Source organism: Aulonocara sp. 'chitande type north' Nkhata Bay, linkage group LG14 (assembly GCF_057382095.1).
Source record: "Aulonocara sp. 'chitande type north' Nkhata Bay isolate Kocher_YH1m ecotype deep benthic linkage group LG14, A_spYH_male_GT1.1, whole genome shotgun sequence".
In the NCBI taxonomy this organism is placed as follows: Eukaryota; Metazoa; Chordata; class Actinopteri; order Cichliformes; family Cichlidae; genus Aulonocara; species Aulonocara sp. 'chitande type north' Nkhata Bay.
The window spans coordinates 22,138,509-22,155,053 of NC_141357.1; the positions used below are offsets into that span (position 1 = coordinate 22,138,509).

A 16,545-nucleotide genomic window follows, 5' to 3' on the forward strand; every position below is an offset into this window, starting at 1 on the left:
TATGTGACATTTCATCCGCTGTGAAGATTTGGGGTGTTGTAATCTAGCTTTTTTTGTTGCTTTGTCTGTGTTCTTTCAGCCATGTTGCCATGTTTTAGTCACACTTCATTTACTTATTTCTTATAACTGAGTATGTAGATGACGTTTCTAAACTTTTCACTCAGCTTAACTGCCCACAGAAGCAATACAACCAAAACATTATTTTAATTACATTCGCAGTAAAGGGAAAACATCTATCTGGTAGTGGTTTGCCATTTCCTTTTTCTCTTGAATGTGTGTGAAATATGCACACACTTGCAAAGTGATTACTTTTGGAACCATGTGAAAGCATTCATAAAGCTTGATGTTAAACATTAAATGTATCTTCTTGGTGCACTTGAAATATATTTGCAAAATGTCAGGTTTGCTAATCAATGCAAAGAAATGTCACCCTGTGAAAAAACGAGGCAAGCTTCATTAAAGATAAAATTTGTGCATTCAAACAGTGTTAATAGTGAAGAAGTCCACTGCACGTGAGAATTCCCAAGTCAAAGCATGCATAATGAGGAATTCATTTAGAAAAACATATTTAAAAACTGTAGGTGATTCGTCTGCCACCAAGTATAACATACTGTTGGACTTATTCTACTTCCTCCTTTTTTAATGTATTTCTGTGCCTACCGGCTGTAATTAATATTTTATTTCGATGTCAAATGTGATATGAATATATTGTCCAGGTCTGGCTTAAATGGAAGTTCTTATTTAAGTCACATGTGTAAAGGAGAGCAAGATGATATAAAAGCTAGATTTTAAGTGCTGCAGTTGGGCACGACTACACTTAATATAACTATTCAAACAAGTGCCAAAACATTGCATTTCTAGTTGTAAAATAATGAATAAATGGATCATCAATGGATCATCAACAACTATGTTTCTTTCTAGGAGGTTTTGTCTAACACACACACGCAGTCATTAAAAGAGAGCGACAGTCCAATGCCACTTACAAAGAGTCAAAAATTGATCCTGATGTTGTGAGATTATTTTAATTATCTTATGTCATGTTAGACCCCTAATTAAAGATTGTGAAATTATTATGTAGTTTTAGTTTGGATTATTCTCCTGAATTAGAAGGTGATAACTATTACATTTGTTAAACTGATTTCTATTACATTAGACTGCTGATTCATTGTGAATGAATGATATTGTTTTATGATGCATTATGCTGCTGAGTTATAAGAAATACTGTTTTCAGAGAGTCATGGCCTTATTTGTCTGATTAGCAAAGAACAGAACATACTGCACAGAAGCCAAGGTCATAACTTAGGCTCACTGAGAGAGAGAAAGAATGTGGATGTTTAGGTTTTATGACTAAGTGGAGGGGGAGCTTAAGCTATAAGAATGTGTGGAATGCTCAGACACTTCGAGATCAGGCGGACACCCTCCCGCGCTAATCTCCCCACCGGATGGTTTATGCTCATAAAGTGTTGAATTGTATGGAATAAAAGATTGTTGATTGAGCATTTATACACCGAGTATCGTCCTTCCTTCAGCCCAAAGATCAAAAAGAATTGGGAGAATTTAACAATGTAACATTTATATTTCTGGTTTGGACTTCCCTATATATGCACACACTGATGGAAGGTGGTTTGTGTCATTTGTACTGAATGGAACCAGCAGGTGCAAATAAATCTCAGTGGTGTAATATGAAATTGTACATTCTTTCCTTATTACTTGTCCCAAGGACAAACAAAACAGTTTGCTTCCTGTCCTTTTACTTGGTAGCATTCACTGTGTAATATTGCTGGGATGAAAGCCAACAGATTCCTAAGAAATGCCAGCAATTAACAATAATGACAAAGTTTGGCAATAGATGAAAAAAAAAAATACATATATAAATAATAAAGATCATTATCTAAGAAAATGATAATGAGGAATGCGTGGGATGGATTTGTAAGTCCATGTGTTCGCTCATTTCTTTCATTACCATTTTTCACTGCTTGTGCTGATCCACCAACTCACATCCTAGCATGTGCCCACTTATTAACCAACTGTTTATTTAGTGATCAAAAGATGTCCATTTTTTTTTTAAATCACACACTGCCATTTTCCATTATTTACTTATTACACAAAAAGCACAGCCCGTGCCACGGAGAGAAGATAGAACTGTGGAAAATCTGAGGCAAACATAAGGGAATAAGGTTTCACTTACACCGGTGACATTACAAAAAAACCCCCAAAAAAACAAAACACGCATCCCTCTTAGGAATTAAACAGATGTAACCCCGCCTTGATTTTCCACAGTTCTTCACAGCCGCCGCGTCTCCCGTCTCCGTCAGTGCAGAAGGTAATTTAGCTCTCCGCGTAAAGCTCCTGGACACCAGAAGGGCACCGCACAGTTTCCGCTTCTGCTTCTCCGCTCTCTCAAGATCAGAACTGATCTAAAAATTTAAAAAAATAAAATAAAATAAACCTCGAGGGTTTAATTAAACGGCCGGAAAACAGCAAGTGATCTTAGGTGTTGTTTAATTCATTCGTTCACTGTTAGGCTATGTATTTTGGCTCCCAGTAGTTTATTTTTTTTTAACCTACCAGCTTGAACTAATGCCTCGCACCAGAGACGACGCGAAGAGACGGTTCGTTTTTTTAAAGAGTAAGCAATGAGTAAAGCAAATAAAGGATACAGTGGGAGCTAACTGTGGATGATCTTGGATTTAACAGCCGCTTCCTGTGAAAGCAAAGATTCTGAAACTTATGGCGTGAAGGTAAGACAGTTCTGTTTTCTCTGTGTGATGTATTAAACTTGAGAAAAAATAAGATAATCCAGGGTAGTTTATAATCTATGACATATCGCTCAAAGATACATACATACATACATTAAATAACACTGCAGGTAGCGCAAGCGGCTGTGCACTGTTTTATTTGTATGACAGGTCTACTGTTTACCTTATCGATCCTGGCTGGGCGTTAATATAAGACAGTTTTAACCACCCCAAGAAAGGGTGGGTGGCTGGGGGGCTATAAGTGAGTTATACCCTAGTTTCAGACTTGAGAGTGGCGATGTGTCCGTGTCACGGTGCCCTTTCCAACCCGCGAAGCGCTGATTTCAGATCTGTTCGTGCTTTCCAATTTGTAATTAGTGCTGGGTTTTCAGAGGCAGCGGGTTCTCGGCACAAGCTTCGTGCTGCGCAGGTGACTGCTGTACAGGCTGCACACTCCGTCCTGTGTCAGCATCGCTAAGCAGCTTTCACAAGTTATCAACAACAGGAAATAAATAAAGTGGAAAATGTATCTAAACCTCTCTTGATAAGCCTGAGTGCCTCGAGAGCGCTTTTGATGGAGTTTATGTTACCCTTTTATGATCTATGTGAATATTTAAAAAAAAAAGATGTGTATATTATATGTATGTTCCGAGTTACTGCCATATTCTAACTAACACATAAACAGCATGACAAATAACTGAATAATGCTAATGATTGTGGTGATTTTGATTTAAGACTTATCTCTTTTGATTGAGTCAGTGCTAAAAGGGGAGAAAGAAATGAAAGAACAGTATGACTGCCTTCTGGAAAATATTAATAAGCCACCATAACAACAAAAACCTGCTTTGACATTTGGTCAGCAGCTGCTCTGTACCCAGCAGGTATGGATATCTGAATAGGTCAGGTGGTTATAACACCTGGTTGGCAAATTGGTGGTTTCATCAAAAGGGATGCTGTCAGGCTTTATTTGTCAAGGCAAATTGCTCATATCAACTCCACTTGACTAGAATTAACTATTTAAATCTTCTTTAATATAGAAACCAAACCAGTAATCCTTAGTGAACCCATCTTAGGTTAAATGGATAGAGGCTGAGCCTGGTTATTGAATTCCCTTGACACATTTTGAATTCTATACATTCCTGTGTCTGATCTGCTGGATGCTTTTGTGTGGAAAACAGTCTGACCAGAGCTGCCTGATGCAGGCTTGTCCAGCCTAGCTGTTTGGCCACAAGCAGATTTTCTGAATGCAATCTCCTGGATGCTATATACAGAAATATAAGCACAAATTAATCCCCACACGGATTATTTGAATTAATACTCGGGGGAAAAAAACACTAACAAGGGCTCAGATTCCATAAGATTCCTTAAGATGCATTGTGAGAGATTTGATTTCATGGCAACATTTACGTTGAGGTGATGCACAGACTTTGAATGGATTAAGCGCATAAAGATCTAAAGGGAAATCACTCGATGCTGCCGTTCGATCAATAAAATGTTGAGATTCAACACATTGCTCTCAAATGACATGCAGTCAACAGAAATGACGCTGTGTCGCAGCTTGTGCTTGTTAAATCCAATTACAAACCCAAACAAAAGTTGTTCGGGTGCAGGGAGCTGCTGCTGTGAAACCACAGAGTCTTTTATTAATCAGACAGATTTGAAAGTCATTCAGAGGAGAAATCTTACGTCGGACTGGCGTGGTGCAGTTGTTTTGTTTTGCAAAGTAGAAACTGTAAGGAATTTTAATGTAATTTTTTCATCTGTATGTATTTATACTGTATTTATATATTTATATTTTTATAATGCTGTGTACCTTTTGTAATTCTGTTTGCCGTCTTGTATGGTTTAAGCCTTGTCATGCTCTGGAGGAACATTTAATTTCATGGTGTATAGTATTACCTGTACATTATATGGCTGAATGAATGAGGCTTGCCACTTCAGAAATACACTTTAAAAAGTGACTTTTTTTTTTTTTTTACTAATCAAGTCTTACATGACTTTATGCATCTTGCAAAGTGCAACTTCATAAATGTGTAGGTGCAGAAATGAAACCACATATATTCCAAGCTCTATAAACACTTTTTAATCATTGTGTATAGAAGACGCAGCTCAGACCCAGAATGTCATGGAGCACTTGATGATACTCAGTCGGGCCCCAAAAAACAGCACATCTGACCTTTGCGTGTGGCGCCATCTGACATCTAAGCAACCGAAGACGAAATATAAATAGTTTAGATTTTCAGCAGAACATAGAGCTTACTAACTGGATGCCTGAAATGGCCTCCGAATAGTGTAAACATGGACTCCTTCAAGAAAAAGCGGAGGTGTATTCCCTTTAATATCCCAAAAGGATGCCCATCCACAAGCTCTAACTCAGCTACAGGGTTCTTCTTGTACGTCTCACAGATTTTATATCAGGGTCACAAACATCCCTGTAAGTAAATCACTTAATTGTATTGGATCTCTGAGACTTTATCCAACTCGCTTACAGTCTCTCTCTCTCCCGAAACCCCTTTCCCAGCATGTCAAATACATCAACACTCAAGGGACGCACACAATTACTGACAGGATGGACGAGCCAATTAGGTCCAAACCCAATAGGAGATCTATTATGATCGTGGTTCTACTGTTATATGCTGTGATAGTCAGGTTAGCTGGTTGGTCTATATATGCGTTAATGGTGTGTCCATATTACATATTGATCTAAACAGTTTAAACACTATTTACAATCACTAGGCTTTGTTTGTTGTGAATAACTGGATATTGATTTTTTTATTACTCATTTAACACTTTGCAATCGCACATATTTTATTTTTAAATGTAGTTACATGGAGAGGGGTACACACACAGTACTATATTTTTGGCAATTATAGTGCAGTTCATAACATTTTCAAATCACTAACACCTCCACAAATTCAATTTTATATTTAGAAGAGACACACAAACATATAGAAAAACGCTGCAAAACGTACTCTCTTGCATTTAGAAACAGACAAAAATAACTTATACAGACTTACTGCTCTGCTGGATAGAAATCCACCATTGCACATTTTTAATTAAAAAAAAAGAGCCTGTTGGTCTTTATGTTTTTAAGCTTGAGCAACAGGCAGTCAAAACTTAGTATACCTGGAAAACACACTGAACCTTTGAACATCTCGCTATCTCACTAATCCACAGATATACACACACATGCAAAGTTTTTCCAGAGGTATGATCCTGCTTTACCTGCAGTTAGAGAACAGTGTCAGAGAAAATTAGGCAACACCCTCATTTCTGCATGATTGTACAAACCATACACCTTTTCTTAGTTACACATTGCTAGTACCAGGTTCTACCCACCTTTGGAACTCAGAACTGTGGCATAGATTCAACAAGGTGCTGGAAACAATTCTCAGAGATTTAGGTCCATAATGACATGATATCATCACACAGTTAGTGCACATCTGTGTGATGTTAATTTTTTAATTCGACCACATCGCAAAAGTGCTCGACTTGACTGAAATCTTTAGATTGTAGAAGAGAGCCTGACCAATATATTGGCAAGTTGATTTTATCTACCAATATGAGCTATTTGCTGATCGATTAATATCTGCTTTTATAACAGATTATGAATGAAAAAGTAAAAGTAAAGAAGAGATGGGAGAAAGACTCTTCAATCATGTTATGAGTGTTGATGTTGCATAGTTTTTCCTTGTTGGCAGCACATTTGTTTGTAAAGTGTAAACAAGTAAATAAAAAAATAAGTCAATAAATGATAATCTATCTACTTGTGTTGTGTGTTTGTGTGAAGTGTCCAAATATCAGTGTCAGTCTTACAAATCCTATATCAGTTGGGCTCTACTGTGGAGGCAGTTTAAGTAGACCACATAAATCTTCATGTTGAGGAAACCAGTTCCAAATCATTTGAACTTTGGGACATGGGGTGGTCATAAAGCAACCTGATATCACACCAAAATGTGTAATAGACACGCCGGTCCACTGTGTCTATTTCACGCTTTGCCTCTCCAAAATGTGAAATGGACACACATGCAGAAGTTGCATTACCAGCAGGGGGAGATAATATATTAAAGACAAGAAGTAATTTCAGGGTTCTTAATCATCAGAAATGAATAAGATGGGTGGCTAATATCTATATACATGCAAATGGGGAATAATGTCTGTCTAGCACTTTCCTGGTTATTTTCATGTTGGCTTGAAATAAAATATCTCCCTCTGCTGTTGCGGCAATTTACTGCAACTTCTGCATGCACATCGTTTTCATGCTTTGGAATGGCGAAGCGTGAAAAGGGTCCGATGGATCAACGCGTTCATGGTATTTATGCCATGAACGCATATAGGTTCTGACCCAACAATATGCATGTAGCAGAAGAAATGAAGACATATCAGAAAAGGCAATGTTTTTATGATCTTCTATTGTCCAATTTTGGTGATCCTGTGTAAACTATTCTTAGCTAGCAGGAGTGGCAATCCAGTGGTCTTCTGCTGCTATACCCAATGTTCTCATACCCCTGGTATCAATAACGCATTTTCACTGACCATTTTAAGTAAATTCTAGAGATGGTTGTGAGGGAAAAACCCGGTACATCACCACTTTCTGAAATACTCAAAACCAGCCTGTCTGGCATCAATAACCATTTGTTCAAAGTCATGTTTCTTCCCTATTATCCTCTGTTTAAATTTCTGAAGGTTCTTTTGACCATGTCTACACAGTTAAATGCATTGAGATGCAGCCGTGTAAATAGCTTAGTAGAAATTTGCATTAATTAGCAGGTGAACAGATATACCTAATAAAGTGACCAGGGAATATGCGCACAACATATGTGCATGGATAGTAGACATCGTTGGCTAATTGGCTGTAGCTCCTACAGGGAGTGCAGAATTATTAGGCAAGTTGTATTTTTGAGGAATAATTTTATTATTGAACAACAACCATGTTCTCAATGAACCCAAAAAACGCTGAATGTTTTTGGAAGTAGTTTTTAGTTTGTTTTTAGTTTTAGCTATTTTAGGGGGATATCTGTGTGTGCAGGTGACTATTACTGTGCATAATTATTAGGCAACTTAACAAAAAACAAATATATACCCATTTCAATTATTTATTTTTACCAGTGAAACCAATATAACATCTCCACATTCACAAATATACATTTCTGACATTCAAAAACAAAACAAAAACAAATCAGCGACCAATATAGCCACCTTTCTTTGCAAGGACACTCAAAAGCCTGCCATCCATGGATTCTGTCAGTGTTTTGATCTGTTCACCATCAACATTGCGTGCAGCAGCAACCACAGCCTCCCAGACACTGTTCAGAGAGGTGTACTGTTTTCCCTCCTTGTAAATCTCACATTTGATGATGGACCACAGGTTCTCAATGGGGTTCAGATCAGGTGAACAAGGAGGCCATGTCATTAGTTTTTCTTCTTTTATCCCCTTTCTTGCCAGCCACGCTGTGGAGTACTTGGACGTGTGTGATGGAGCATTGTCCTGCATGGAAATCATGTTTTTCTTGAAGGATGCAGACTTCTTCCTGTACCACTGCTTGAAGAAGGTGTCTTCCAGAAACTGGCAGTAGGACTGGGAGTTGAGCTTGACTCCATCCTCAACCCGAAAAGGCCCCACAAGCTCATCTTTGATGATACCAGCCCAAACCAGTACTCCACCTCCACCTTGCTGGCGTCTGAGTCGGACTGGAGCTCTCTGCCCTTTACCGATCCAGCCACGGGCCCATCCATCTGGCCCATCAAGACTCACTCTCATTTCATCAGTCCATAAAACCTTAGAAAAACCAGTCTTGAGATATTTCTTGGCCCAGTCTTGACGTTTCAGCTTGTGTGTCTTGTTCGGTGGTGGTCGTCTTTCAGCCTTTCTTACCTTGGCCATGTCTCTGAGTATTGCACACCTTGTGCTTTTGGGCACTCCAGTGATGTTGCAGCTCTGAAATATGGCCAAACTGGTGGCAAGTGGCATCTTGGCAGCTGCACGCTTGACTTTTCTCAGTTCATGGGCAGTTATTTTGCGCCTTGGTTTTTCCACACGCTTCTTGCGACCCTGTTGACTATTTTGAATGAAACGCTTGATTGTTCGATGATCACGCTTCAGAAGCTTTGCAATTTTCAGACTGCTGCATCCCTCTGCAAGATATCTCACTATTTTTGACTTTTCTGAGCCTGTCAAGTCCTTCTTTTGACCCATTTTGCCAAAGGGAAGGACGTTGCCTAATAATTATGCACACCTGATATAGGGTGTTGATGTCATTAGACCACACCCCTTCTCATTACAGAGATGCACATCACCTAATATGCTTAATTGGTAGTAGGCTTTCGAGCCTATACAGCTTGGAGTAAGACAACATGCATGAAGAGGATGATGTGGACAAAATACTCATTTGCCTAATAATTCTGCACTCCCTATATAGAGCTTCATAAAATATAAGAGGCTTACAAACCTTGGCTCAAAATGCAGGAGAATTTTTTTCTAGTGAAAAACTGCATGAGACAGATGAAAGACTTTGGGTTGATATTGACAGGATGAGCATTATAAGACAAGGATTGAGAATTAATAGCAAAATAGAAATAAATAAATAATTTTTCAGGAGAAATGAACTTACTTCACCGTTCTCTTGTTGTGTGGACAGTTTGGTATGAAAAGCTTTTAAAAACCACAAATATGTGGTTCACCCAAGGGTTTCTCACTGTAGACTTTAAATTAGCGGCACTTGTTCGAAATCATTCCAACTTCTGCAGATGGTGCTTGACACCCAGAGACCCTCTAGGTGGTGTAGAAAGAAAAAAATACTCTTCTTGGCTGTGAATGTGAACCTTAACAAGGGCCAAAATTAAAAGGTGAAAGTGAGATGAAGTAGGGCGATGTGTCCGTTTTGATACAGCACATGACTCATTCGTCTCTTTGAACTATTTCTTTTTAAGCGATGTCAAATGCCAAACGAAAGCTGGGTTTGTGTTATGTTAAAGACTCTTTCATGGAAGTTCCCTTGACATTTTCCTCAACAGCTCAGGAGTCTTTTGTTTTAGAAAGCAAAACAAGCGTTTATTATGAATAACTTCAGTCTTACTCTTTGTGAACTTGATGCCCAGTCAAATATTATTTCATTAGAAAAGTGACATTTTTAGATGTTTTCACAACCACAGTCAGGAGCATAGTATAAGAAAACTGAAGAAGTGATTTACTGCGGTTATAATAATTTAATTGATCAGTCCTGGTTATGTAAACGGTTGCTTGCAGTAACAATCTCACTGAAACCAGCCCTTTGATTTCATTATTCTTGCTGTTGCTTTGAACTCATTGTCTTTGTTTTCTGGTATGGATTTTTTGGTTGCTTGCCATAGTTTTCGCCAGCTCTGAGCACAAAACCATAGGCAGCTATTTAAAACAGATGAGCTTAGATTAGCTTTGCGCCCAGTAAAACAAAGGTATAACTGGTGGCTGGTAAAAATGTGATCAAACACTGAGCATTTTAAGATTTTCTTTAAAAAAAAGAAAAGAAAAAAGATCTAAGTCAAGGCAGGGATTAAAAATAAATGGATTACTGGACCGCTCTTGTTTTTGTTGTACTGTTTAAGCCTTAGAAAACTGATTCCTTAACAATATGGGGAAATTGGGCATCACTCAGTAATATTTTCATGGAAATGTTATCAGTTTACGTACACAATAAGTTTGCACTCACTTCATTTAATGAATCAGGTTTATTCTACCATAGATTAAAAGAAATGTGACTGAGATTGTACTGGAAAGCCCCCATTTCACTGTATGAGAAAATATACTTGTCTACATGTGCATAACAGAAGGAGAAATGGAACGACTGGAAATGGAAAGACTGGAACTTGAACCCCTCAAGATAAACAACATTTTGTTGTGCAACCCCTCAGAGCTTGAGAACGTTTGACACATATTCCCATACACTATCACGGGTAATTGTTTGTGCTTCTCAGTAGGATTGCTTTGTTCTGCATTTTTCTGTGTCATCATTACACACCGTGTACCACTAGGCCTTATATGGAAGGAAACCCTGCCTATGTAGATTTGGTACTTAGGGGCCTGGTCTTAAGCTCCTCTAAACTAATACAATGTGCTTTCTTTCAGACTTGTTTTTCTTCTTTCTGCCAGTGAGACTTTCCAAGAGTCCGAGATACTCGTTTGTTAGTTCAACCAGTGGATGGGTATCTTTTTAATTTATTCGTGAATGCAATAAATATGTGTAGCATATAGGAAGCAGTAAAATAAGTACCATTCATCCATCCATCCATCCATCCATCCATCCATCCATTCGCTTCCGCTTATCCTTTGCAGGGTCGCGGGGGGCGCTGGAGCCTATCCCAGCTGTCATAGGGCGAGAGGCAGGGTACACCCTGGACAGGTCGCCAGTCTGTCGCAGGGCCAACACACAGGGACAGACAACCATTCGCACTCACTTTCATTCGTACATTCACACCTAGTGACAATTTAGATTATCCAATTAACCTATCCCCACAAGCTGCATGTCTGTAAAATAAGTACCAACACTTTAATATTTCTTGTGTTTGAAACTGCAGATAAGGCTGTCGTTCTTTCGCATCTCAGTGATCACAGAACAGCTTGAGAGTAAATAAATAAAGTGAAACCACCACAAGACACTATTGTGGTTTCTGTTTTTACAGCCAATCCATCTGGTCACCTGACCTTTGTCAGACTTACACTTGTTGCACCTCATTTCCCACTGTGGAAATGTGAGAAGCAGCTGCTCAGAGTCTCCATTTAATGACACACAGTTAAAAATTCACCTTGAAACAAAGTGACATATTTTCATGTGTTTAATTAAACAATTCAGGACAAATCCAGGGAATCGTTTGACTTTTCAAGTTTCTCGTATAATAAGACCTAAAGTGTGTGAGCAAAAAAGAAGGGGCAGATACTCAACATTACAGGTGCATGCACTTCTGTTCATCTGTTTCTGGCTCTGTTTTACATGGGATGCAATGGAAAAGTAGTAAACGGTGTGCGTGTGTGTGTATGCAACGTCTCAAGGGACCACACCAGTTGTTAGGTTGGAACTACCCTATCACCTAATGAGGTCAATGGAGGATTGTTACCAACCTCCGTTTCCTCTTTTGGCAGTGGGTGGATGTCCTTCCATTTTTACCCTTATGGCTTGATCTGAATAGAGAATAGCTCAAATCTTCACAACAGTAACCTTTATGTCTCACTGTATAAGCAATGTTGTAGCATAGGTAGAATTTTGTAACCTCTGCGGTTAAGCCTTCATGGTTGACTCATCGGTGCTTTTTATTCAGCCCTTTATGTATCTCTTTCACTCTGTTTCAGTGTGCCTGTCTTGACGCTTCCTGAATCTCCAATATATCATTTGTTTTCACCTCCTTCAGACAGTCTTTTCACAGTGAAAGCTCCCTTGCCAGTGTTAAAACGCGTACTTTGATTTCCCTTGATATGGGTTATTGCATACTATATCTAAACCAAATAAATGGCTGGGTGGTCTCTTATGTAAGTCACATTGGCGCTTGTGCATCCTAATGCAAACTGCTGAGGGCCTTTCTTCTTTAACTCTGTTTAAACAGAGATATGCTAACCCGGTGCACACTGTGTGAGAAGGATGGATTTGATTTAGTATGATACATATATAAATATAAATACAGCTTTCAAACTGCTCCAGCGTCTCTTCGTTATGAAATGTGATTGTCTCACTAAAACGAGAGAGCGTACCTCTGTCCACTTTCATTTGAACAGAAAACACAGCTTACCAATTATTTTTAGTAAATAAGCTCCACGTTTTCTTTTTTATGTAAAATGTTTATTGCTTTTATGTCAGAGGTGTGCCTGATCAAAGCAAATGCACCCCATATGGATGTTGGGAGAAAAACTTTTAAATTGCAAGAGCCGAGAGAAAGGCAGCATAATTGCAATGACAAGATCATGACACACTAATTGCTACCGGAATGAGCAGGTGTCACGGTTCTGGGTCCGTCGGACCCAGTAGTTTGAGTTTTATTATGTTTTGGTTTTAGTTTGCATCAGGGATTGTTTTCTTGTTCTCTTGTAGTGTTGATTATGATGATGTTTATTATTTGAGTTTCATGTTTCTGTGGTGTTTAGGATTTGTTCTTCAGTTGTGTCTGCTTAGTATTTGTCTAGCTCCATGTGCCATTTTCTGTCTGTCTCTCTATGTCGAGTTTGTGTCTTAGTGTGATGGTTGCTTGTTCCTGTTTTATTGTGATGGTCTGCGTCTCATGTGAGTGTGTTCAGTTTTACCTTTGTCTCGTCTTGTTGATTATTCCCAGCTGTGTCCACCACCTGTGTGTAATTCCCCTGTGATTCTCTGTGTATTTAAGTCATGTCTGCCGTCATTGTAGTTGCTGGTCCGTCTGTGTATTCCACCCTGCGTCATCTGTGTGTTTCCCTGCTGTCAACCGCTAAGTGTTTCTGCTCATGTTCAGGTTCGTGTTCTGTAGTTAGTTTGTTCCCAGTCTAGTTAGTCATAGCTCCCTTTGCCGTTTGTATTTACTTTCATGCTCAATAAACCACCTTCACACCTTCACGACTGCCTGCGTTTGGATCCTCCTTCATTGCCTCCACACGGCTCACCTCACTCGCCGTGACAGCAGGTTTATTTTAGGCACAGTAAAAGTCATACCAGCTACCACCTACACAGCCGGTCCGTACAACGTGGCTTCACATTTGCAACGAGCTGCATTTTCACTCACACAGCAACAAAGGGGAGCTATTTTCTGAGAAAGCGAATTTACAACATAGTCACTGACTTCCTCAGCTTCGGTCATTCTGACCCAACAACAAACAGGGCTGTGCCAGATAGAAAACTAATTAGGATGAAGGTTATCACGGGCTTAAATCAAACATGTTGTTGGTACTGACAGACTGATATCAGTTTAAGCTTTTGTGTTCAGCTTGTATAGGCTGTTACTAAAAACTAGACAAAGATTTAACAATGAAGGGTCTGAACACAGACTAAATCCCTGTGTGCACATAAACATACACGACAAAGGAAAACAGGTGTGACTATTTGGCATAATCAGTTTAGAAAAGGCAATTACCTTGATCCAACATCCACAAATTAGATTTATGTAACAGAAGAGAAAATGGGGAAAGGCAAAAAGAGCCACTATCAGACAATGTGTATCTCAAGAAGCATAATGATGGTTTTGTAGTACAGCGAGGGAAGTTATTTATTTATTTATTTATTTATTTATTTATTATCATTCATTTCTTCAAGTCAGAGTCTCATTGAGATTTAAATCTCATTTCCAGGAGAGACCTGGCCATCATGGCAGCAAAGGTTACAGCAAATACAACACATAACAAGTAAAAAACAAATACAATATTTCACACAAACATACATTAAGAGCCATATTTAAAAACAGTAACACTGACTAAAAGAGTTATTCTCTCACTCCTTTAAAATGGACCTAAACTCCCCCATGGTAACCATCTCTGCCAATTTCAGTTCCTCCTGTAGACTATTCCAGGAAACAGGGACAGCCTTTTATTTAAATGCCTTTTTCCCAGTTCTCTTCTGATTTTCAGGACAACTTATTTGCATGGCGTTGTGACAGCGAAGGCTATATTGGTTGTAGTTTTTACACATATAAATACACAGATAAGACTGAACTAGCCCGAGGAGAGAGTTATAGATAAAACCAACCAATGGGAACGTCTGCTTATATACACAGATGGCCGATTTCCACATCCAATAATAACATAAAAAGGCACAATGATAGACACTATCCACCCTCTTTATGTACAGGGCAGGTGCATTCATAAAAAGCAGATCACCAAAATCTAATAACAGTTAAAAAAAAAAAAAAGTTGCATAAATCAAGTGTTTTTTCTCACTTGGATAAAGAAACATGATTTCCAAAAAACTTCACTTTTACTTTCAACTTGGACACAAGCCTTTCGATGTGAGTTTTCAATGACAAACCTTGATCTCTAATGATACCTACAATAGATAGAAACACAGATAACAACTCTTTGCCATTTGAGAATAACGTGAACTTAGATTTATCTACATTTAACACCAGGTTAGTTGTAAGTTGAGTTAAATGTTACTGAGCAACATCAAAGGCAGACTGTAAAAAATCAAGGGGTTTGTGCTACTGAAGGAAATAAATAATAGGTGTATCATCTGCATAAAGATGGAATGCAGCATTAGATAAATTTTCACAAAGGTTATTTATATAGAGAGAAACAATTATTTGATCTAATTCGGGATATGTAAGTTTGCTCACTTGTAAAGAAATTAAAAGTCTCTGATTTTTAGGGTGGCTTCATTTAATGGAGAGAGACAAAATTTCAAGCCTAAATCCAGAGTGACCAGCATTTGATCCCTAAGAAAATCATGATTTAGTACTTGATGAAGAAACCCTTTACACATCTTAAGAGAGGTTTGGTTCCACTCTATAAATCCTTTTGTTTTCTTGGCTGCTGCTTGGTAACTCGAAGCTGCAGCTCCCTCCACAGATTTTCTATGAGGTGTGAAGAACAACTTAGTTACTCCATTTCCTTAATGTGTTACTTTTTTAGCCACTCTTTTGTTCCCTTGGTGGCATGTTTTGGGTCATTGTCATACTGGAAGATCCATCCACCACATGGCCTCCGTTTACTGGCTTATCATCGCAGTGAAGTCACACTTTACCCTCAGCAGAAAAATAGCCCCAAAGCATAAAGTTTCCAGCTCCATGTTTTACTGTTTGGATGGTGTTCTTTGGGCCATGCTCAGTATTTCCCATTATACAAAAACATCAGGACAAATTGATACCCCTCAGCTTGATTTTATCTACCGCAGCACTTCCTCTGAAACCATCTCTGAATCATTTAGATGTTCACTAGTAAACTTAAGATTGGCCTGTACATGTGCCTTCTGGATCAGGGGGACCTTCTAGACACTCCAACATATGCTTTAGTGTGTTACTATTGGTTATCTTGGTGACTGTGGCAAGATCTTCCACTGAGGGTGACAGATGGTCATTTTTTTATTCCATTTCCGAGTCATTGCACCAACAGTTTTATGTTATCGCCAAGCTTCTTGCCAATGCTCTTGTAGCACATTCCAGCATTTTACAGGTCTACACTTTTCTCCATAGAGATGGAGAGGATGGAATAGAGGAAACTGATTGAAAAATGTATTGATTCTGTGCTCAGGTGTGCTTTATACATCAATCTAATACGTTGAGATCAGGAGTATCTGGAATTGATTGATTGATTGACTGTAATCTATGTGCTGAATGACTAAATCCGGTTTTGCTTTGGGATCAAATAGTCGTCACTCAGTGGCATGCAAATCCATTTGTAACTTTTATATAATGTGTTTTTTCTAAATTTTGGTTGATTATGGTTGATGTCTCTCTCCATTAAAATGAAAATATCATCAAAATTAATGACTGTTCATTTCTGTGTAAGTGACCACACTTACAAATTCAGCAAGGAATCAAATAATTATTTTTCCCGACTGTAAATGTTCAAGTTTGAGTGCTTCTGTGAGATTAATAATCAAGTTTAAAGGCTCATAAATAGCAGCAATTTAGTACAGCTGCTATTAAATGGAGCTTACTGTAAGATTAACAGGGTAGTTGCATGGTTTATTAAACTGAATTTTCACAACTGGTACTTGATGCCAACATTTGTTGTTGTTTAATGTCGTTTAATGCCAACAGAGTCGTGTGTTTTTCCTATATTAAAGTTGCAGGTTAGGTGTGCATTTATGAGAGGATTATAAAGTCATTATACTTAAACTATTTTCAGATTATGGGGGAGATTTATAATTACAGGGTGTGTTTT

General features: G+C 38.5%; 1 protein-coding gene across 1 annotated transcript in view; it reads left to right on the top strand.

The window, feature by feature from the left end:
* Positions 1-2,302: 2,302 nt before the first annotated feature.
* drd2a (dopamine receptor D2a) overlaps positions 2,303-16,545 on the top strand; it is a 60,259-nt gene continuing 46,016 nt past the window's right edge. Inside the window, exon 1 of the mRNA XM_086261553.1 lies at positions 2,303-2,741. The gene's annotated coding sequence lies outside the window, so the exon portion shown is untranslated. The remainder of the gene's footprint in view (positions 2,742-16,545) is intronic.